Source organism: Delphinapterus leucas, chromosome 4, assembly GCF_059928025.1.
Source record: "Delphinapterus leucas isolate spDelLeu-1000000601 "Yukka" chromosome 4, BTC_Dleu_Yukka2, whole genome shotgun sequence".
Taxonomy (NCBI): Eukaryota; Metazoa; Chordata; class Mammalia; order Artiodactyla; family Monodontidae; genus Delphinapterus; species Delphinapterus leucas.
In genome coordinates, this window is record NC_143132.1 from 142,616,508 (window position 1) to 142,641,246 (window position 24,739).

Here is a 24,739-nt window from a genome sequence, read left to right on the forward strand (position 1 = left end):
GATGGTGATTGACATATACACACTACTATATATAAAATAGATAACTAATAAGAACCTACTGTATAGCACAGGAAACTCTACACAATACTCTTTAATGGCTTATATGGGAAAAGTATCTAAAAAAGAGTGGATATATGTATATGTATAACTGATGCACTTTGCTGTATACTTGAAACTAGCACAACATTGTAAATCAACTATACTCCAATAAAAATTAAAACAAAAAGAAAATCAATTACACAGGTCCATATGAGGATTAGAATATGGGGATAAGGTTTCCAACCGAAGTGTGAGCACTTAGTTAAATCTGAAGTTTAGATAGCAGTGGTTACTCCTTTGTACATGTACCCACCCCCATCTTACCTTCACCCCCTCCCTCACCCTTGTGCCCTGGCAACCGCTAATTTGTTCATCTACATGGTTTTGAGAATGCTATATAATTCATACAATATATAATCTTTTATGATTAACACTTTTTACTAAGCATAATGTCCTTTAAGTTCATTCAGATTGTTGTACGTACCAATCATTCAATCATTTTTTTACGGAATAACATTCCATTGTATGGATATACTGGAGTTTGTATGGATATACTGGAATTTGCTCATCTAAGGACATTTAAGTTGTGTTATGTGAATGCTTATGTTCTCCAAAAATTCATATGTTGAGACCCTAAACTCCAATGTAATGGTATTTGGAAGTGGCATCTTTGCCTAAGATGAGGTCATGGGGGTGATCAGCCCCAGTTGCCTAAGACAAGATGTTTTCAGTATTTTTCTATTACCAGTAAAGTTGCGATGAACATTTCATGTACGGGGTTTGCAACTATCTTCTTAAAGTTGGTTTTGCTCGAAGCTTCCCTGAAAACACAAGGTTGATGTTCTTGTGTTTTTTGCCTAATTCTAAATAAATCCATAATTATTAAAATTGTAAAAGATCCATGAAAAAACCATTGAGACGCCCTATGGAATGAGACACACACACGCACACACACACACACCAGTATGGATGGCTCTTGCACACATAATGGTGAGTGAATTAGAAGCCAGTCATGAAAGTTTGGTTTCATTTATATAAAGTACAAATGCACAAAGTTCACTGCTACTGTCAGAAGTCTAGATAGTGTTTACTGTTTAGGAGAGGCCATCACTGGCTTTTGGGAGCCATTATTGTTCTGTAACCTGATTTGGCTGGCTGATGGTTTCATTGGTCTCTTGGTGAAAATTCGTAGATCTGTATGCTTGTGAGAGATGCACTTTTCTAAATGTGTGTGTATATATATATGTATGTATATATATATATATATATATTTGCACCTCAGTGAAGTCCGAAAAATGAACACTAGCATGTGATTCAAGAACTTTCCTAATGCCACGATTCCATTTAAAGTTGCAATCAGCAATAACATCCTATTTTCTAATGCTCTTTGAGAGAAAAGGTGAGGGAAAGAGATGTGTTTCAACTGTGGTGACCTGACCAAACTCCCACTGATTTACTTATAGTGGTATCATTGATTTCATCTGTAATTCTTTTTTTCCTATAATTGATCCCTCTGTCAAAACCCAACCTGAGAACAGTGGAATGGGTAAGCGGATTTTTTATTTATTAAAAGGGCAACCTCTCAGAAATGAAATTACAATTTAGTTGGGATAAGTTGTCTTATAACTTCAATCTTTTACATTAAAGCTATTATTGTGGGGCATTATATGCTGTTTATCATGGCAATGAAGATGCAGTCAGAATGAACTTCTCCAGGCTGTTAAACTGCCTCTTATTAGCATTGAAACTATACTCACAGCCCATTATCTTGGGCTATATTTTTTGGTATAAGGGACTTGCTATCAAAGTGTACTTAATCTGAAAGGAATTGAATTATAATTGGAGTCTTTGTGAAAGAGGAGTTAAAATTATTTGTTATTGCCGTAAGGTAACAGTGTACTGTTGGAATATCAAAGGAATGTAGCAGTGGCATTGGGAAGGCACACTGATCATCACCATTTGATGTCAAATGATGCTCTGCATTTTTGGTCCTAATCAATCTGGGCAGCAAAAGAGAGAACATATTTATTTATCAATTCATCTAACAGTCCTGTTTTTTCCAAGAACACTGAGGAGTTTTCATAATGTTCTGCTACCCAACCATAGACGTCACTTATTTCTTCTTCACAAAGAATGTTAGAGTCTGAGAGTAAGGACTCCTGTATTTGGAACATAGTAGGAGTTTCATAAATGTCAGTGAAACAAAATCAAGTCTCTAAGAGGTCTGCGTAAAGGGAAACAGAATATTTCTTCTAATGACATATAATTATGCCTTATTATAGATCTAATAAGGGATGCAAACATAGCAAAATAATGGATGTAGAAGCATTTTTATCATTTTTATATTATTATAAGCCAGCCTAATTATTGCCAGCCATGCCTGTCAAGATAAAAATAAATAAATAAACGCTGTCACATAATCTACATCAGAGGCTGGACACCTTTTTTTTTTTTTTTTTGTAAAGGGCCAGATAATAAATATTTCTAGCTCTGTAGACCATACAGTTCTTATCACAGCTTCTCAATTCTGCCACTCTAGCATGAAAGCATCCATAGACAGTACAGAAACACATGGATGTAGTTGAGTTCTAATAAACTTCTAAAAACAGATAGCTGGCTGGATTTGGCCTGAGGGCCATAGTTTGCAGGCCCCAATCTAGATGATTACCTGGTAACTTTGTGATTGTAAACAGGAAAACAAACTCATGTACTGAAATCTCATGTCTGTATATGGTCATAAATTAGCCATCCAGATGCAAAATAGGGCTTTATTTGTTATAATGATGTTTATCATATTACATTATTATTAAATTATAAGGTAATCATAATGCAACAATTTATTTTAATTATAACAGACTAATAACACCTATTGTTATCATTAGAAATAAATAGTGTTCTATTCTTTTCCCTTTGGAGACATTAAAATACAAGCATCCTTTACTCATAAGTAGAAACATAAAAAGCAAGTCAATATGATTTCTAAACAAAGAAGGAATTTAAAAGTTTATTTTCATTTTGTTCCCTCTCCTTCCTTGATATAATATTCAACCCTCCTCTGTGTGTGTGTGTGTGTGTGGCATTGATTGAAATGCATAGCTCTAGCTGCGAGCATTCTCCAATTCACCGTTGCTTTCCCAAAGTCTTTAAATAGGCAGACTGAGAGTGGGTTTGTCTCTCTCCTGACTTATGAGCAATTTGTCGCTTTACTGAAACAGCAGTTACAACAGCATCTTGTCTAAACTTTGAAGCGTTGGGGAAACACAGAGCCAACCAGAGCGACTTCCCAGCAGGAGAGACACTGGAGGTGTCACTGCTGACCCACAGGCTAGAGTGGAAAGTTCACTCAGATATAAGCGATTAAGAGTTTACTTGTGCCACCAGTCTGAGAATGGCACAAGTCACCTTCTAGCCAATAACTTGACCTGCCCAACTGCCAGATTCGTCATTTGAGGAAGTGAGATAACATCCCCACTTTGCAGGGTTGACATGGGCATTAAAGGAGATGGAAAACATCCAAATGTTTGACTCAGCCAACCAAGGAGTTATTATGTTACTCATGTGTTTGCTCAGTTCTTCGTTCAGTTGCTGTTGCTTCTTTTGCTGATGACCATTACTGGATGAACCGCAGGCCCTGAAAAACGATCACTGACTTGTTTTCCCACCTTCCAATTTGTATTCCTCTTCGAAATCTGAGAGGCTGACACCAGAATGCCATACCATGATGTCCCCACATCCTTCAGCTGCACAAGCCATCTAGGGCAGGAGCTGCAGTGCATTTCCCTATACTTATATTTCCAGTATTTTTTGACATTTAACACCATTAGAACATACAGCAGAATCCAAGTACTGTTTCTTCAAGGTAAAAATGTGAGTGTTTTTTCATATCTCAGTGTGTTGAGTAACTTTAGATGCAAAGTTAGCACAGCAAACATTGACGTGATGCAAGCAGCTCAGTGCAGAGTCCCTAAAAATAAATATAAGAAGTGCATATGCTACCAAAAAGAAGAGTTATGCATTTAATAGAAAGACAGCTTTGAGGCTTACAGATTCATGAGATCCCACTAGAATGGGATGCAATGGATTAGAAGACACAAAGTAGAGTTGTACCTATTCTGTATACATTGCTTAGATAAACCTATCAATTTACTTTTGGGTCTATTATTTTAAAAGTTTTCTGGAGGCTGTGAAGTTGGTTATTTCAACTGGGACTTCTATTTATGAGACTCTGAAAGGCCACATGATTTGGAGTCAGAAATTTTAGATTTGAGTCCTTAACAGATCTTTTAAAGGCAACGTGGATGAGCTTTTAGATCCTTGGTTTTCTTCTTGGTATGATTATTGTGACACCCTTTATAGGAGATCCTCTAATGTTCCTGAAAGAGGACACCATCCTTACTCTCCACTCTTGCCTTCTACTGGGTGTGGTCCTTGGAAGAAGCTCTAAAGCCTGGTTTCTCCCTCCTTGAAGATAAGGTCTTTTCCAAGGAAGCTTCTTGACATCAACCACCATTATTTGCTGGCAGACATTCATTCCCTCTCTTTAATGGTAATACTATTTCTAAGGTCTTTGGAAACTTCCTCTCCCTTATTTTCAGCATTATAGTTTAATGAGATTGACCCTAATTCCAATATCACTGGTGGATCTAGATTAGTTTAAGCAAATCAGTGTATCCTGTCTCCCTGATCATGGTGAATTGATTAAAGGACACTTAAGTGTCCCAATATCAGCCTTCACTGGGACAGTTTGAGTCATGTGCCCTTTCCTAGAACCATCAGAGTGTATGTGAAGACTTTGGCTTGAAGCTCAGATAAAGACTTGCTCTTTCCTGCTGAACGTGAAGGTAGATGAAAGTCTCCTGGAGAGCCTCTGGCAGTCATTTCTGAATTAGATATAAAAGTAACTGGGCTCTTGGTGGCATTTTAAAGCCAGGGGTTTAGCTTTGCTTGAAGCCAGTGTTATCTCTATATTGTAGTTGCATGAATCAATCCACTCATTTTAGACCTTAAGCCCTGTGAGTTGTACTTTTGTCATGAGCTGAAAAGAGTCCAAACTGAAGTACAGAGGCCCTCCAGATACACACATACATGTCTGAATCTGAGGATGAACATGGAAAAAACTCAAATAGAGCTTTGGTTGCATATCAAAGCTTAATACAAGATTAAGAGCTACACCAACATTGGGACTCCTATATCCCTCCCATGCCATCCAGTTTCTTGTTTCTTTCCTTCTGTCTCTTAATTCTAATACTTTTTGCATATTCAACATACATATTCAATCCTACTGGCTCTCTTTTGTCTGATGTAACACTTACTAAGGTAGACACTGTACTGGGTGCTTTATAAGGATGCCTAATCTCTAACAACCCTGTTAATTAAGGATTATTATTTCCACTTTAAGAGGAGGAACCTGAAGTTTAGGATAACTAAGTGACTTGCTCAAGGTCACACACTAGTAAGTGGTGCAAATTGGATTCAAGGCCAGGCATTTCAGTACCAGACTTTGTGCTCTAACATTTCTTTGGCCTGACAATCAGTTTATGGGTGTGTTCTCAGCCCATGAGGAAAATTGATATGGACCTCCAGCCTTCCATGTGTATTAAATTCAACAGATATATATTGAATGCCTAACATGTGCCAAGCACTTTGCTGGGTGATGGGTAGAGACAAATGTCAACAAGCCAGGCATAGATGCTGCTGTCCTGGAGCTTACCGTCTAGCCGGGTACACACATCAGATAGACTGTCATTATCATTCCAGTGTGATCAGAACTCCAGCTCCATAGGAGAAGCTGCAAGAAGGCACACGGCAGAGTTACCTAACCCTTCCTAGAGCACCAGGGGGAACCTCCAGGATAATGTGAAGACTGTGCAAGGACTTGGTGGGAATTAGCCAGGTGATGGATGAGTGAGAAGTGATATTTCAGGGGAAAGGAACAATGTGAACGAAATTCTGGAAAGAGCATGGTGTGTTCAGAGAACCAAAAGCATCTTGAATTATGTAGAGAAAGTGGTCAGCAACGAGGCAGGGTAGGTAATCTTGGGAGCCAGACCCTAGACTTCAATCTTCATCTTAGGAATGGTGGCAAGGATGAAGCATTCAGGCAAGGATCTTGATCAGAACTGTTGTTTAGAAAATCACTTTTGCTGTTTGGAAAAGAGATTAGGGCTGGGTGTGGCTGGGGATCGGGAGACTGGATAGGAGGCTAGGCAATGACATGGGTGAAAGGTGGGGTGGTCCTAACTCAGAGGGTGGGAATGGAAGAGAGGGAGACATGATAAATATGAGACCTCTCTATAAAATGGAATTGCCTTGACTTGGTGACTGATTGGACCTGAGGTTTGAGGAAGAGGTGACATTAAGAGTAACTCTTGGGTTATGTCTAGGGTACCTGGGCAGAGAGTGACCCCATTCACCAAAATGAGGAACACAGGAGAAGCAGGTTTGGAGGGGAAAAGAGATGAAGCCATTCTTTACAGAGTCAGTGGTTTCTGAACTTGGTGTTGCCTTTCTTTTTTTTTTTTTAATTTTTATTGGAGTATAGTTGATTTACAATGTTGTGTTAGTTTCAGGTGTACAGCAAAGTGAATCAGTTATACATGTACATATATCCACTCTTTTATAGATTCTTTTCTCATATAGGTCATTACAGAGTATTGAGTAGAGTTCCCTGTGCTATACAGTAGGCCCTTATTAGTTATCTGTTTTATATATAGTAGCGTGTGTATGTGTTACCTTTCTTGATTTAATTTTCTCCTTCTGCTCTTTTCCTCTGTAATGGCAACTGTATTTCTATACTTGGTCCAATACATTGCCTAACTTTCTCAGAAAACAGAAATATGAAAGAGCTGCTACCATCAGCATATACAAAAGCCACATCAGTGAAGAGGGAATCAGTAGCTCCTCCAGACCAGAAGCTCAGAATTCCCTAATTATGCAGATTTTCTATCAAAGGCAGACACTAAATAAAAACAAACAAGTTGATGGTATTTGAAGGTTTAAATGATTTGGGGACTAAACAATAGATTTCATGTGGGTGTTGAAATAGTGGTGCATTAGAAAAAAAGGTTTAAGTCAACACTACTATGCCAGTCATTTTCTTAGGCTTTTAAGCAAATTATCAACAAACCTTAATAAGGAGCCCACATAGGAAAAATCCTTTGATGAACCCAAATTATAGGAGAAAAACAATGGACTTTTTGAAACCAATTCCAGAGTTAGCCTTGCAAAAAATTAAGCTCCTTTCAGCCCAACATCTGCATTTAGTCCCTTTCTACCCTCCTCCATGGTCTCAGTTTTTAGATGGAGGAAAATACTCATCTGTCTACAGGAAATATAGCCAGTGGTCTCCAAATCACAGACTTTGGAAAAGTGAAAAGGAAAACAAATAAGAGGCATAGAACGCTAAATCTGTGACAAATCTACTGGCCAGTGATGTTTCCTAAGCTCTGGGATTATTGACAAGTATTTACTTTCTTGATTCCTCTGATCTGATTCTCTTTCTCTGCATCTTTCTGTTATGTCATCAGATATACCACAGAGGATGAGAGGCATGGCCATTCATGATGGCTCACCTTCCAATGAACCCAGTTGAAACTTCAGAATCCTTCTCAACACAGTGTTCCAGGAGGTTGCAGGCAATTGTTAGAAACTGGCCAATGCAGTGTATTAATTGATTGGCACCAATTGTTTATCCCTCCCTGTATCTGTGCCCTTTGTCAAGGAATTTTGCATTTCTTCCCACTTTCCCTTCTCTTGACTGTAGAATTGGACATGTAACTTGCTTTGGCCAATGGTATGTTATTAAACTGCTGCAAACAGAGGCTTGAAATGTGCAGTTGTGGGGACTTCCCTGGTGGTCCGGTGGGTAAGACTCCACACTTCCAATGCAGGGGGCCGGGGTTCAATCCCTGGTGGGGGAACTAGATCCCGCATGCATGCTGCAACTAGGAAGCCTGCATGCTGCAACTAAGAAGTCTGCATGCCACAACTAAGATCCCGTGTGCTGCAACTAAGACCCAGCACAGCTAAAAATATCTCAAAATTATTTTTTAAAAAAGTGTGCAGTTGTGATCACACTTCTGCCTCATTCTGTTGGCCAAACGGAATAACAAGGGCCAAGTGGGAAGAGACTGGAAGGTTACAGGGGAAAAAGCGTGGGTATGGGGAAGGCTAACAAAATCTGCCACTAACTTAATCACTGCTTTGTTTTGCTGCTGGAATTAAATAGTGGGCTGAGAAAGTATTTGGAGTAAGAAAAGGTTGGTTTAAATAAGATGGTCAGAGAGAGCTTCGCTGAGGAGTGATAGATAAAAGGTGAGAGGAGCCAAACTTGCTTAGGGCTAGAGCGAGGATGTTCCAGGTCTGAGGGCCTCTGTAGCACACACCGTGTCTTGCAAATGTGATCAGGTGGGAGTAATTATTTATATCACAGGCTCATTCATTATATCATAGAGATGAATCCTGAGGGCACTATAAACATCTGGGTTTGCTAGACTAGTATGTGTCACTGCCTGAGTGAGGCATACTAGTCCATGAGAAAGCAATACAGACAAAAGAAGAAGATGGAACTTCCTAACAGGGTTTTTGAGATCATGAGAGCCATTGCTTCATCTCGTAATTGGAAAATGGGATGAAGGTAGATTAGTGAGGTTGGGTCCCAGTTCATCCAATTCCATGAATTGTGCTATCAGAGCATCATGGCTGACCCTAACTGCTGAGTGGAACCTGCTTGTTCTCCCTCACATTTTAGAAATGTTTGGTTTGTGTCATACTAGGAATAAAAGAGGAAGGTGAAAGGGAAGGCTAAAATTCAATGATCCTTGCTGGAAGCACCACAGATCTTGGTTCAGCAGTTCATGGGGAATTCTGAGACTGCGTTGATGACTCTTGTTTCGCGGAAGAGACAGAGGAGAGAGAAAACAAGAGAAAAGACATTAGGAGAGATGAGAGAGTGGAAGCTGAGCCTTCTGCAATGACTAAGCAAGCAGCTGGTGTGTGGCTGGACAGCTTGAATTCTCTGCCGGTAGATTGGTTATTTGGATGGAAGGGCATGAGTTCCTTGGCTTGGGCTTTCATTGAGAGCAGCAGGTGTTATAACGGGCAGCCGGGATCTTTTTTTTTTTTTTTTTTTGAGAGGCTGGAGAGGAAACCAGGCTTTTGTCATTGCTACTTTTGTAGCAAAACATTTTTGCTATTGTTTCTAGTACAGCCATTCTGAATCTCATCTGATGGGGTTGGACAGAATTAAGCCATTTGAACAAAATTGGGCAGAATTGCGTACTTTAGGAGGGTCACGTTTGCAAATCTGAGCACTTGGATTTTGTTTTATTTTATGGCCAGAGGCTTTAAAATGAGCAGCCTTCTTTTCAAAGAACGATCATGTAAAAATGTCTTGATGTTCTTTTCTTTAAGAGAGGGAGATCCCACATTCACCTGAATTGTTATCACTGCCTCTGGCAGATTTTGGAGTAGAATCCTTTGCCAGGCATTTTTGCTACTAAAGGCAGTTATTCATTACGTTTACCTGTTTCCTTTTGAAGGCTTCCTGCAGCTTACACATCCTGACGCTAGCTTCAAATGGTACAGAACAAAAATTCAGTCAGTTTAAAAGTGAAATGCAAGAAAGGAATAATGGAAATCTCTCCCCACACTGCCCCTCTCCGCAGCAGGTGAGGTATCCACACTGTGACCTCCCCTGGGAAACACAGTGAGTACTTCAAGAGCCAGCTGGCTTTCCATGGGATGTGTGAGAAGCTTTCATGCATATCTCACCCTTGCTCTCTGTCAACGACCGTTTTACTGCACTGACTTTCCTCCCAGAGTCAGGTGGGAAGGATTTTCCCTGTCTGCCCTTTTGAAAAGAACGCCCTCTGTAATTGGTGATGCTGTTGCCCACCCATAGCATGAGTCAGGCAAACCAGCAGAGTCTTGCTTGAGCATCAGGATGGAAAGTCTCACTGGTTGGGTGATGGTGACAATCTGGGAACAGGCAGTGACTTATGTTGATCAGCATCTCTCCTGCCCAAACTGATGGCTGGGAAGCCAAGCCCTTGGCCCGCAGAGAGGACAGCGTGTTCCCTCTCTTGCTGGCTGCAGGGTAGGAATCGCTGCTAATCTGAGCAATGCAAGCCCGTCAATCTTGGAATTATCTAAGAAAAGGCAGTTGCCTGGCACTTCCTCAGCTCACGGAGCAAAAGCCGCTATCAGTACTGCCACCAACAGCGTCTAATCGGGCAGAGGCATCAGAACAGCTGAATAATGTACACTCATATCTGCTGGTCCTGGAGATGTCCACTATCTGAGCTCCAGATGAAAGTGGAAAAGCACAGAAACACATGGAGGTTGATTAAGAACTCTAGAGAAGTTATTTTCAAACTTTGGTTATAGAGATTGTTAAAACACACATCCCTGGACACTTCTCTAAGAATTCCGAGTTAGTAAGCCTGGAGTGAGGTCTGAGCCTTTGAATTGCTACAACAAACTCCCAGGAGATGCTACTGCTGTCGACCAGGAGACCACATGTTGAGTTTCACTACTCTACACTCTAGAGGATTCACAGGTTCCAGAAAGTTCCTGCTCTGCCCAAAAATGTCCTGAAACTCTGGAATTTCTGTTCACTGGTCTCTGAGCTCTGGTGGGCCCACTGCTTCATAAATGGCTCAATGATTATTAGGTTCAAAGCCAAAGAAATTTGATAAACACACATCCATTGGATACCTGATATTATTCCCCAATGACAGGATTTGTCCAGTGTAGCAAGAGGTACCATTATTAGGGGTGGAGAACAGGAAAGAGAGAGAGAGAGGCAAAAGTGTTTAGCTTTATTTCTACTTTTATGTTCTACTAATGCAATGGAGTTTTAAAAGGTTCTCTCTCCCTCTGCTTCTCACAGAAAGATGTTGGTTGAAATATAAGTGATGAGGGAACCCTACCCAGGCCACTTTGCACTTACACCTCTCACAAATGTTGATGATTTTGAGAGGATCGCTTGATATGGAAAATAGAGGAGTGCATTGAGTCCTGCTGTGACCAGGGCTGCTAGAACAGTTGACTGACGCGATAATAATGATCCCTGTAGTGTTCTCAGGTAACTATTGTGGAATTGCTGGCCCTACGCTCAGATCCCCCTTTCCTCAATTAGTTTTACTCTCAACACTACTTAAACTGATTTTTAAAGAAATATCATACTCATAAGCAGAAATCAAATGCTAATGACCCTTGTTACATATATAATGACAATCCAGGTAAATAATTGTCTGTAGTCGAGGTGGGTCTCCAAAAGAATGCAAAAATATTGTTAGATGAATAAATAAGATTGGTTGCACTTTCAGGCTATGCACACAGAGCAACAGATGGCCAACAGACACATGAAAGGATGCTCAACATCACTAATCATTAGAGAAATGCAAATCAAAACTACAGTGAGGTATCACCTCGCACTGGTCAGAACGGCCATCGACAAAAAATCTACAAACAATAAATGCTGGAGAAGGTGTGGAGAACAGGGAACCCTCTTGCATTGTTGGTGGGAATGTAAATGATACAGCCATTATGGAGAACATTATGGAGGTTCCTTAAAAAACTAAAAATAGAAATACCATATGACCGAGCAAACCCACTACTGGGCATATACCCTGAGAAAACCATAATTCAAAAAGAGTCATGTACCACAGGGTTCATTGCAGCTCTATTTACAATAGCCAGGACATGGAAGCAGCCTAAGTGTCCATCAACAGGTGAATGGATAAAGAAGATGTGGCACATATATACAATGGAATATTACTCAGCCATAAAAAGAAACGAAATTGAGTTATTTGTAGTGAGGTGGATGGACCTAGAGTCTGTCACACAGAGTGAAGTAAGTCAGAAAGAGAAAAACAAATACCATATGCTAATGCACATATATGGAACCTAAAAAAAAAAAAAAAAGGTTCTGAAGGACCTAGGGGCAGGACAGGAATAAAGATGCAGAAGTAGAGAATGGACTTGAGGACACGGAGAGGGGAAGGGTAAGCTGGGACGAAGTGAGAGAGTGGCATGGACATATACACACTACCCAACGTGAAATAGATAGCTGGTGGGAAGCAGCCGCATAGCACAGGGAGATCAGCTCGGTGCTTTGTGACCACCTAGAGGGTTGAGATAGGGAGGGTGGGACGGAGATGCAAGAGGGAGGAGATATGGGGATATATGTATGCATATAACTGATTCACTTTGTTATAAAGCAGAAACTAACACAACATTGTAAAGCAATTATACTCCACTAAAGATGTTTAAAAAGAAAGAAAAAAAAAAGGAGCAAACTCTTATCTTGCCTGAGCATGCATTTCTCTGTCTAGATCAATTGTGGAAGTGTGTGTATGTGTTTTCAAATCCCACAACAAACCAAGAGAACCTTGATTGGATCATGTATTAGAGTGTTAGTCAGGATAGGCTTGGTAATTTTGCAGTGATAAATGGCCCCCCAAATCTCAGTGGTTCACACGACTCGCCCAGCAGTGGTCAGCTCTGCTCATTAGAGTCACTCGGGGACCAGGCTGATGGACAATCTACTTTGATGTGTGTGGTCTGTATTAGAAAGACAGGGAAAGGGCAAGGAGCAAAGTCTTACAATAGCAATTCAGTGATTTGTCCCAAATGTGACACAGGTCATTTCTGCCCACAATCAACTAGCCCCCTGACAGACCAGGAAGTAATCATGACCTTGCCTATCTTCAAAGAGATGATGAAGCACAAGTTCTCATGAGGGACATTGGATCTTAGTGAACAGTAGAACAACTGGCCTCAGGTGGAATCTGTACAACAGCTTGAACCTGGAAGCAAAGGAGATGGGAATTCTTTGTCTAGCGACTACAAATGCATGTCAGTTCCATGGCATGAATCCAGGCCTGACTAGAGCCGTCTCTTAGAAAAGGTGAGATCCTTTTTGCCGAAAATGGTGTCATTAACAGTTAGATCAATCACTTTAAGATAAAAGGTTTAGACGACCAGTTTAAACCTCTTGTGCTACTAGTCTATGAGATGTGGTGGGAACGGCACTGCTGGGAATGAGACCATGATTCTAGCCTCCTATCTACCACCCTGTAACTGTAGAAAAACTGTCTCATCACCTCCATATATGAAGTGGTTAGACGAAAGGGTTTCTCGGCTTCCTTTCAGTTCCAAGATTCTGTAATTCTATGAATTATAATCTTTACTTGGATTTATCTGAGACTGACCAGAATATGGTGCGGTGGGAAAAAGATATGAGAAATATTAATGATAATAGTGCTGGCCTTATAATGGAGCATATATAAGTTATGTAATGAGTTCCCTTTAACATCCTGCATATTTCTCTTTGGTGCCAGAGTTGAGTTATTACCCCCAAACCAACTGAAATGCCAAGATTCCAGTCTGGATGGAAGTCCCTTGCGTAATGCTGAGAGGGAGCAGAGCAGTAATGATTAATTATAAAGGACAGGGACTCTGGCTTTTCACCTGCCTGGTCTCTGTAGTTTTCCTGTCTATTCAGATCAATGGTTTGCTAATTGCAAAATGTCTTTGAAAACTCCAGCACACTCTCTGGTGATTCATGTTTTTGCATTGATTTTCACATAAGCTGAGATGCAGTTGCACCATTTAAGCACTTGGAAATTGGTCATCAATGAACTATTTTGGACTTAATAGATTTGATAAAACTTGAAGACTCTTTATGTTTTGATTTTTGAATTGTACTACCTAATATAGTGGGAGCTGAGGCTTATATCCTACTAATCTACATTTACAAAGAAATCCAGTAAGGATAGGGTCTGATTTATGGCTGGACTTCTATAGGCAGCCCGAGATGAAATGAAATCTAAAAATTAGTTTGGTTTGTCCCAGGCTACTTATTCAGAGAACATTTATCCTACTTCAACCTGAAGTTGGCCTTCCTACTGAGGTGATTTTTGTTTGAAATGGGGAGTTCTCTGCACTATGATTGGACCTCGACCACCAAACTATAAACCATATTGAGTTCTTTAGATCATAAATGTTAATTCAAGAAAAACTTCAGTCACTAATTGATGTAACAGATACCTGGAGTGAATCTCTAAAACAATGTTTTTATATATTTTTTTGAGTACTGGGAAGCAAAATATACTTCATAAATGTGGAGCTTGATCTAGCTGAAGTGAGGCTCCTGGTTGAGTCCTCCAACTCCAAAGCCTTCTTCTGATCTTCCCAGGTTGCCCTTAAGGCAAGTTGGTGGCATGCTAAGGAACACATTTAGTAACTCGTCCAGAATCAATAGTCTTACTGCTTTGGAATTGCACTTCAGCATATTGGTCAAAGGCCTGGACTTTAGAGGCCCTATCTTGAGACCTATATCCATTTTGAACTCTGCCATTTATCATAGGTGTCATCTCTAATCTCCTTAATCCTGCTTCCTTATATGCAAAATAGTGATAATTATACCTAACTTAAAAGAGCTCTCCTGAGGAGAAAATAAGGGTAAGGAAATTAGCAAGGTGCCTTGGCATGTAGTAAGCACACAATAAATGTTAGCTGTGTCTCCTTCTCTTAATAAGCCACATGTCTTACTCAGGGCTCCCAAGTGTAATAAACTAATAAGAAAATTAAAGCTGGTTTTACATCCTAAATTTAAGAAATAATTCATATGCAAAAGAAAAGCATCAACACAAAAGAACTAAATATAACGGATGAAACATTACTTCATTCATCAAATTCATTCCTTATTATGTAACTTGTGTCATTTGTCTGAGTATCCCCAAATCTTCCAGTATTGGGGGCCACTCTTTTTTAGTTGCTTAAATAAAATAATCTGAAACCATCCCATGAATACTCAAGTCCCCCAATGTGGATTCTTGGACTCTGATAATTTCTCCTAAATAACTCTTACTTTATTTCCTGCTTCTACTGAATTCTTCAAATCCTTCATATTTCTCCTCTTGTCCTGGCTATCCCTAAAACATCACTTATGCAAAGCAGATGTGTGAATGCATGGAGATAGTGCAACACAACCATAAATTTAAAACTATGCCCTATGCATCCTTATTCCTACAAGTCATTACTTACCCCCTGTGATGTATGGTACATGTCAACTTGGCTAGTTATTCAATCAAATACTAGGTATTGCTGGGGAGGTATTTTGTAAATGTGGTTGACAGTGATAATCAGTTGAATTTAAATAAGGGAGATTATACTCCATAATGTGAGAGGGCCTCCTCCACTCTCTTGAAAAGTCTTAAGAGCAAAATGGAGGTTTCCCAGAAGAAATTCTACCTACAACTGAGATATCGGCTCCTGCCTAAGAGTTCCAGCCTGAGTACCAGCCCTACTCAACAATTGTGTAAGCCAATTTTTTGAAATAAATAAATAAAATCTATCAACTTATCATCTATCCATCTATCTATTGTACTGCTTTTGTTTCTCTGGAGAACACCAACTTCCAAGTGGGCCCCACTCCCACTTGAAATTTCCCACCCATCTTATTTTCTCTTCTAAAGCAGGTTTTAGAGAAAAAACTGATGGCAATAATTTGTAACACTTATTATTATGAATAATACTGACTACTATTTAGTCAACACTGGTGTGAGTCAGACAAGTGCTTATTCCTGTACCCTGCTGCCTACCTCTATTCAACCACCTCTCTGTGGGCTGGTAGTACATCAAGATCACATCAATTTCAACCCGATGATACAGTCTCAAATTGTCAGTATTCCCTACCCCAAACAACGTCCCCAAGTGCACTCGTCCAGCACTTGAAACTCTACACATTTCTTTGGACAAAGGTCTAGTCATAGAGAATCTTTTGGTGGAAACAACATATGAGGGAAGAGATAATATGTCAGCTGCTAGGTCATCGAGTATTTTATCAAAATTCTCTTGGTAGGCATAAACAATGACCCATATTTTTAATGAGTACCGTCTTGAAAATTGTCCTCAGGGAGCAGACCTGGATGCAGTTCCCCAGCTGGGGGCTGCTGGGCACCTGCAGGATGTGGTGGAAAAAAGTGAGAAGAAAGGTGGGAGGTTGCCAAAGGAAGCACTAGCTCTTTCACACTTGAACTGGTCCCAGTCACACCTACTCCCTTTATGGGAGGGCTTTGCATTAAACAGTGATTGTGACGATTGGCAGGCAGACTGGGTTTGGATGCAGGTAGATTATCAAAGACATTTTTTCCCTGAGAGCTCTCCCCTCTCCTGCACAGCAGAATCATTTCTCTGTCCCTGCCTTCTTTCTCCAGAGCCTCCCCGGAAGGCAAAGATGATTATCTTCCAGTCTAATGTTAGTTCCTGCAATTCTTCCTTTGACCTCATCGTCTGCTCTTGCTTTTTCGAGGACCTTTTTCCACCTGTCTTTCCTCCAATCTTGGGTCTTCCTCCTGTAGTCTACCTAAGTCTCCTCCATCCTAACAAAAGCATTCCCACATCCTGCTGCCTCTTCTCTTAAAATGTCACTGTAGACAATGTCTTTATTTTCTGTTTCCACTTCTTCACTGTCCTTAACTCAAAGCAATGCAATTTCTGTACATCTCATTGTATTAGGACTCTCCAGGAATCCTTTAAACCAGTTGATAAAAGCAAGAGACTTTTTCAGTTTTCATCCTACTTGGCCTCTGATGAGCACTCAGCACGGCTGATCACAGGGGACTCAGCGCCTATTTTCAATCTGGCATCCTTGACACTAGCTGATATTTCTTCATCTCCTCTTTAATGATGACACTTTCTCTTCCCACCCCCTAAATGTCAATTTACTCAAAGATTTAGATCTTACTTTTCTGTAATTGTATTGAATCAAGATGTATTCCTCCATCAAGACTTTATTATCTCTAAATAGACAAGTCTCTTACTACTGGTCTAGGATACTCTCCTACATTTCATTTCCATAAAATTATCTGGCTGCCTACTGGTTGTTTCTACTTGTAAGTTTTTCTACTGTATCACACTTAGAATATCTTCAAACAAAGGTCTTATCCATATTCACAAACTAGTATCTCTTTCCCACATATACTTATTTTGCACCAAGGTACTGGGTTTACAAAATTTGAAGTTCCCCTATCCATACCTACAAAATAGTTTTGAGTCTTCCCTCATAATGACTTCTACAGCATGTCCTTTTATTCTATTTCCCACCACAATTGCATCTCCAATCTTCAGCATCTAGATCTATATTATAGCCCTCCTTCTCGCTGATCTGTCTGACAAATTGGTGCCCAAGAAAGTATGTTTATCATACCATGTTTTTGGCCAGCTATTTGCGCCTCTATAAGAAACGGTTAAAGAATAAGGTCGAATTTCCTTCCCGTTATATTCAGGACCCTCTCCCATTCAATCTTAATCTTACTCTCTAAGCATCCATCTACAGCGATCTTAATCATTGTGTGACGTGTCATTACCTTGCATTCCTGCCTCCAAGGGTGACATTTTTACTTCATTGGAACACATTCCTCCTGCTCTTTTTCCTTGCCCACCTTTGGTACCCACCCCAAATTTTGACACTTATTAGTCTGCTTTAGTTGCCAATAAATCCCATCTTTTCTGAATTTCTGAAACATTTATAAGCACAAAAGTGTCTTTATCTAAATATATTTATGCCAATATCTGTCTTGCTGAGCAGACCTTAAATTCTTTTAAAGTCAGGGACTAGTTCTCTGACTCTTAAATCCTTGTTACCAGAAAGAGTATTTGTTGCTGTTGATGCCAAGAGTCTTCAATAGCTTTATTTCTACAACAGAAAAAGAGCAGCATTTCGTAGTGGTTAAGAGTGCAGGTGTCAGACTTGAAACAAACATGGCAGCCATGTGACCTTGGTCATGTTATTTTAACTTACTAAGCCTTATCTAAAAAAATGCAGCTAACAATAGTACCTGCCTTAAATGGCTGTAAGAGCAAAAGAGATAATACATGTAAAGTGTTCAGCATACTGCCTGGCACATATTAAGGAGACAACAAATGTTACTTATTTCATAATGGGCACTCAATATATAGTGATGAAGGGCTGAATTAGTATTGTATCACTGAATTAGAAAATTATACACTTTATAATTTTAACATGTCCTTCAAGTCATATTTCTACATTAGTTTATCAAAGCTTGAAAGACTAAAATGAATTAAATGCTGAATTACTTTTCACCAGGCTTGGGCTGGAAAAGTCAGTAATATTTATTGTGATTGTTATGTGCACCATGCTGTAGGAAGCTTATAGTGCTTTTGGGTATAGAGTAGACTGACTTCATATTTCAGTAGAAAAGGCAGATTAGAAAAATTTTAAATCTTGACTGTTAATAATTAGGTTGCTGATTTGGGGGGTGGGTTGCCTTACCTCTGTGTTTTAGCTTTTTAGCCTTTCTGAAATGTAGTAAAATTTAAGTAAAAGAATATGTTTAAACTATTTAAATACTGTATTCTATAAATAAAAAATACTATATGATTGATGCCCTTGCTTGAATATTTTACCCTCAAAAGGTTGTAATATAATTTTTAATAGGTTTTAAGCTATTCTCCCTGTTTTATTATTTGAAAATATATCTTCTTCTGTTTTTTAAACCTCTGGACCTTTGTTTACTTGGAGCCTTTTTCTGGATAATGCAATATAAATGTATTGATTATTTAATAGGTGCCAGGAACTGTGCTAGGGATAGACAAATACATACACACATAGGCAATGTGATAGTGTTTAATTAAAGAATTACTGAAGTGAACACAGGAAAAGGAGAAATTAAGCAAGACACAGAAAGGCAAATACTGCATGATCTCATATGTGAAATCTAAAATAGTCAAATTCATAAAAGCAGAGAGTAAAATGGTGATTGCCAGGGGCAGGGTGTGGGAGGTGGAAGTAAGGAGATTTTGTCAAAGGATACAAAGTTCCAGTTACGCAAGATGAATGGGTTCTGGAGTTCTAATACACAGCATGGAGATGACAGCTAATGCTGTATTATATACCTGAAATTTGCTAAGAGGCTAGATCTTAAATATTCTCACTACATACACATACACACACAATGATAACAGTATAGAGGTGGTGGATGAGTTATTTAGCTTGATTGTGATGATCTTTTCACAATGTATATGTGTACAGAATACCAAGTCGTACACCTTAAACATACACAGTGTTATGTGTCAAAGATATTTCAATAAAGTTGTTTTTATAAAAAGGGAAAGAGAATAATGAATTTTTCTCTTAAAGGGAAGTAGCAAAATTATGAACATTTAACATTTTTTCCTGGACCTTAGAAGTTAAGTAGAAGTTTGTCAGATACACATGTGAGTGGGTATTTTTGGCAGTATTCACAGCATAACCAAAGGCAGGGGAACTTGAAGGTACTATTGTACTCAAAATTACGCCTCCCCTGCTATGATTATGGTATTGAAGTGTAGATGCGTGCTAGGGGCAGTGGTGTGCTGGTGTCAGCTCACACAAGCTCACTCATGAGAGCCAATTGTCCATATTTCTTCCTGTCTTTTCACTCACTGATACCATGTTGGTAGTTTGCAGTTGGCCATTGTGGGAGTATTTACACCTGGAAAGTAGACAAACGGTCTAAATCGGGGTTTGTTGTTAATGTTGTTGTTCTTTTCCCTCAGAAAGCTAAATGTTAAACATTCATCAGTGCACAACTTGTTAGAACTGGCAGTTTTGAGAAGGTTAGTCCGAAAAGTTAAATAAGGGGATGTAGTGAATGGCTTGGTAAGATCAGCTAAGGAGGTTGAATTTTAAATAAGCTCCATTTATGATTTTTACAGACATGGGGCAATTCGTGGGCAAAACCTCTGAAGAAAAATAAAACTTTGCAAAGGGGTAACACAAATGCATCTAACAAAAACCTGATTTTAAGGCCAAATGATTATAGCCTGGGTGAATAGATCAGCTTTGGCAATGTTCAGGGTAAGAAGTAAAAAAATTTGGAAAATACTTGATTGTCTTGTCAGCCAAAATAAAATGTACTCTGCAGCTGTAAGAATTCTAAGAGTCATTTCTGCTTTGTAAACATTTCTTGGTACTGCTGACATTTCCTCTTGACAACACTTCATCTTTCATGCAATAACAGCAAACATTGAGCCTGTAAAATTATTTTTTAAAAAACCTTTTGTCCTGTGTTCCTTTTAGAAAAAGTGACTGGTGGAGTCTTTAATATGTAATATGTAATATGGATATCTACTAAAATTTAGAAGTGGCAAATTAGATAATCTCCTTTGAACAGATGACTAATCACAGTTCTATGGTGCTTGGTTGTTCTTGAAATGAAATAGTCAATGAGAGCAAGCTAATTACTGCACTAATCTTGAACATGTTTTAACTGTGTTATACAATCTGAAAGGAAGACCAAGAATAAGGAGAGATCAAAGAAGAAAGCAGAGAAAAATTTTAAAAACACCATAGAAGAAAATGGCATAAGTTTGAACATTTCCAGAGTGATGTTTATTAATAGATAATAACTTATAAAGCCTAAGTTTGAGTAAAACAGTGTGTCAGTAAAGACAAATGTACTTATTGGGTGCTTACTATATACCAGGATTTGTTCTATAAGCTTTACAGGTATTCTCTTGTTTGGTATTCTCAACAACTCTATAATGTAGATAATTCTTATTATCTCTACCTTACTATGAAGAAGTAGAGGCACAATGTCAAAAGACAAGTAACTGGCAGACCCAGGATTCAAACCCAGGTGGTTTGCAGCTGCAGCAGCAACACCACTTAACTACCACCCTATAAAATAGTGTTTCTCAAAGTGTGAGCTCTGGAACAACAGCAACAGCCTTACTTGGGAAATGTTAGACATGCAGATTTTATAACAGGAAGAAAGCTGGAAAACACAAAAATACATGGTAATTAAACAACACACACTTAAACGACAAATGGATAGAAGACAAAACCAAAAGGGAAATTTAAAAATGTCTTGAGACAAAGGATAATAGAGACACAAAATACCAAAACTTACGGGATGCAACAAAAGAAATTCTAAGAGCTAAGTTTTCAGCAGTAGATGCATATATCAGAGAAGAGAAAAGATCTCAAATTAAAAAAAAAAAAAAAAGAAAACTGCCTATACACCTCAAAGCATTAGAAAAAGAAGAAAAAACTAAGCCCAAACTTAGGAGAAGGAAAGAAATATAAAGGTTAGAGAAAAAATAAATGAAATAGAGAATAAGAAAAAAATGGAAAAAATTAACAAAATTGGGCCTCCCTGGTGGCACAGTGGTTGGGAGTCCGCCTGCCGATTCAGGGGATGCGGGTTCGTGCCCCGGTCCGGGAGGCTCCCACATGCCGTGAAGCGGCTGGGCCCGTGAGCCATGGCCGCTGAGCCTGTGCGTGCAGAGCCTGTGATCTGCAACGAGAGAGGCCACAACAGTGAGAGGTCCACGTACCACAAAAAAAAAAGTTAAGAGTTAGTTCTTTGAAAAAATAAACGAAATTGACAAACTTTTAGTTAAACTAATCAAAAATAAGAAATAGGAATCAAATAAATAAAATTATAAATGAAAGAGGAGACATTACAGTTGATACCACAGAAATATAAAGGGTCATAAGAGAATACTATGGACAATTATATGCAATAAATTGGACAACCTAGAAGAAATGGATAAATTCCTAGAAACATAAAACCTACTAAGACTAAATTATGGAGAAATAAACAATTTCAACATACTGGTACTGATTAAGCAAATTGAATCAATAATCAAAAACCTCCCAACAAAGAAAAGCCCAGGGCCTGATGGCTTCACTGATAATTTCTACCAAGTATTTAAAGAAGAATTAATGCCAATCCTTGTCAAATGCTTCCAAAAATTTAAAGAGGAAGGGAAACACTCAAACTCATGAGGCCAGCATTACCCTGATACCAAAGCCAGATAAGAACACTCAAAGAAAAGAAAACTATAGGTCAATGTTCATGATGAATATAGATGTAAAACTTCTCAACAAGATACTAGCAAACCTAATTCAGCAGCACATCGAAAGGATCACATAACATGATCAAGTCGGATTCATCCCTGGAATGCAAGGATGGTTTAATATACACAAATCAAGAAATGTGAAACATCACATTAATAGAATGAAAGATTAAAATCATATGATCATCTCAATAAACACAGAAAAAGCATTTGACAAAATTCAGCATCCATACATGATACAAACTCTCAACAAATTGGATATAGAGGTATACCTCAACAAAATAAAGGTCATCTTTTACAAGCCCACAACTAACATTATACTCAATGGTGAAAAGTTGAAGCTTTTTCTCTAAGATCAAGCACAAAATAAGGTTGCCCACTCTCACCACTCTCATTTAACATAGTACTGGAAGTCCTAGACAGAACAGTCAGGCAAGAAAAAAAATAAAAAGAGAAGATAAAAAAGAAGTAAGGTCCATAAAGCTCTTAGAAGAAAGCAGAGAAAAACCTCCTTGACACTGGTCTTGGCAATGAATATTTTGGATATGACACCAGCAACAAAATAAAAATAAACAAGGGGGAGTACATCAAACTAAAAAACTACTACATAACAAGAGTAACAATCAACAAATAGAAAAGTTAACCTATGGAATGGGAGAAAATATTTGCAAACCACATATATGATAAGGAGTTGATACACAAAATATATAAGGAACTCATAAAACTCAAAAGCATAAAAACAAATAATCCAATTAAAAACTAGGCAAAGAACTTCCCAGGTGGCCCAGTGGTTAAGACTCCATGTTTCCACTGCAGAGAGCTCAGTTTTGATCCCTGGTCGGGGAACTAAGATCCCGCATACCTCATGGCACAGCCAAAAAAAAAAAAAAAGGCAAAAGACTTGAATAGACATTTTCCAAAGAAGCTATTCAAATGGCCAACAGGTACATGAAAAGGTGCTCAATATCACTAATCATCAGAGAAATACAAATTAAAACCATGATGAAATATCACCTCACACCTGTTAGAATGGCTATTTCAAAAAGACAAGAGATAACCAGTGCTAACAAAGCTGTGGAGAAAAGGAAATCTGTGTGTACTGTGGGTGGGAATGTGAATTGATACAGCCACTGTGGAAAATAGTTTGGAAATTCCTCAAAAATTAAAAATAGAAATACCATATGATCCAGCAATTCCACTCCTGGGTCATATGTGAAGGAAATGAGATCACTATCTGAGAGATATATGTGCACTCCCATGTTCATTGCAGCATTATTCACAGTAGCCAAGACATGGAAACCACCTAAGTGTTCATTGATGAATGACTGGATAAAGAAAATAGGATATATATATATATATATATATATATATATATATACACACACACACACACACACACACACACACAACACAATGAAATATTATTCAGCCATAAAAAAGGAAATCTTGACATTTGTGACAAAAAGGGTGAACCTTGAATACATTGTGCTAAGTGAAATAAGCCAAAGACAAAAAATGCACAATCTCAAAGGCAGAATCTGAAAAAAAAACTGAACTCATAGAAACAGAGATTGGTGGTTGCTAGAGGTTGGGGGGAGGGTAATGGGCAAAGGTGGGCTACAAACTTCCAGTTATAAGATGAATACATTCTAGGGATCTAATATATAGCATGGCGACTATAATTAACAATACTGAATTGTATATTTGAAAGTCGCTAAGAGAGCAATTGTTAAAAGTTCTCAACACATACACATACACAATTGTAACTATTTGAGATGATGGAAGTGTTAACTAACCTTATTGTAGTCATCATTTTGCAATATATACATATATCAACTCATCAATTTGTACACTTTAAACTTACACTGTATGTCAATCATATCTCAATAAAGCTAGAAAAAATAAATATAAAAAATAAAGAACAAACACAAAAAACCCAATTGGAACCACGTGGCTATTTAAAAAAAAAAGAAATGCAGATTTTTAGGCTCCACCCCAGACCAACTGAATTAGAAAATCTATAGTGTGGCCATCATCTGGATTTTTAACAAGCCCACTAGGTGATTCTCTTTTCTGCTAAAGTTTGGGAACCACTGCCCTATAGTATACTGCCTTTACAGCCATTTATAAGGATAACTAATGTTTTAATGACACTGATCTTATATTAAACAGCTTGTGGATGCATGTCGCAGCAAATGGAGTGATCAGAAAAGCCTGTGTATGTTGGAAAGCAGAACTGACACTTTGCTCTATTTCCACTATGACTATGCATCTCACATTCCAGTCAGAAAAAAAGAATTGCATCCTGAGACAAACTCAAACTAACAGGATCACCCTGACTGATGCACACAAGTCCCTAAGAGAATAAAACCTTTCTTTTTTTTTAAATTTTTTAAATTTTTTATTATCCTCAACTCTCTGAAAAAAGAAAAAAAGGAAATCATTTGATCCCTGCTTTAGGCTCTGCTGATGTCTGAAGGTATGTTATAGTCTTCCTGAGTAGGATAACCATCTGAGAAATTGACTATTTTTCCACTATGATCAGAATAATATAAATATGTTTACATTCGTAATTTTGTATGTGTGGGTTTTAAAAATATTTGGTATGCCAATAAATAAATAAATAAAATACTTTGTATGCACTTTATTGGGTGAGCTAGGCGTTCTGAAGTCTGATTCTGTTCCATTTATCTATTGCTTCATAATACATTGCTTCATAATTCTGCGTATAAATTGTAGTCGGCCCCACGTATGCATGGTTCCTTTGTATCTGGTTCCACATCCAGGTCTTCAAGCAATCATGGATCATGAAGTACTGCAATAT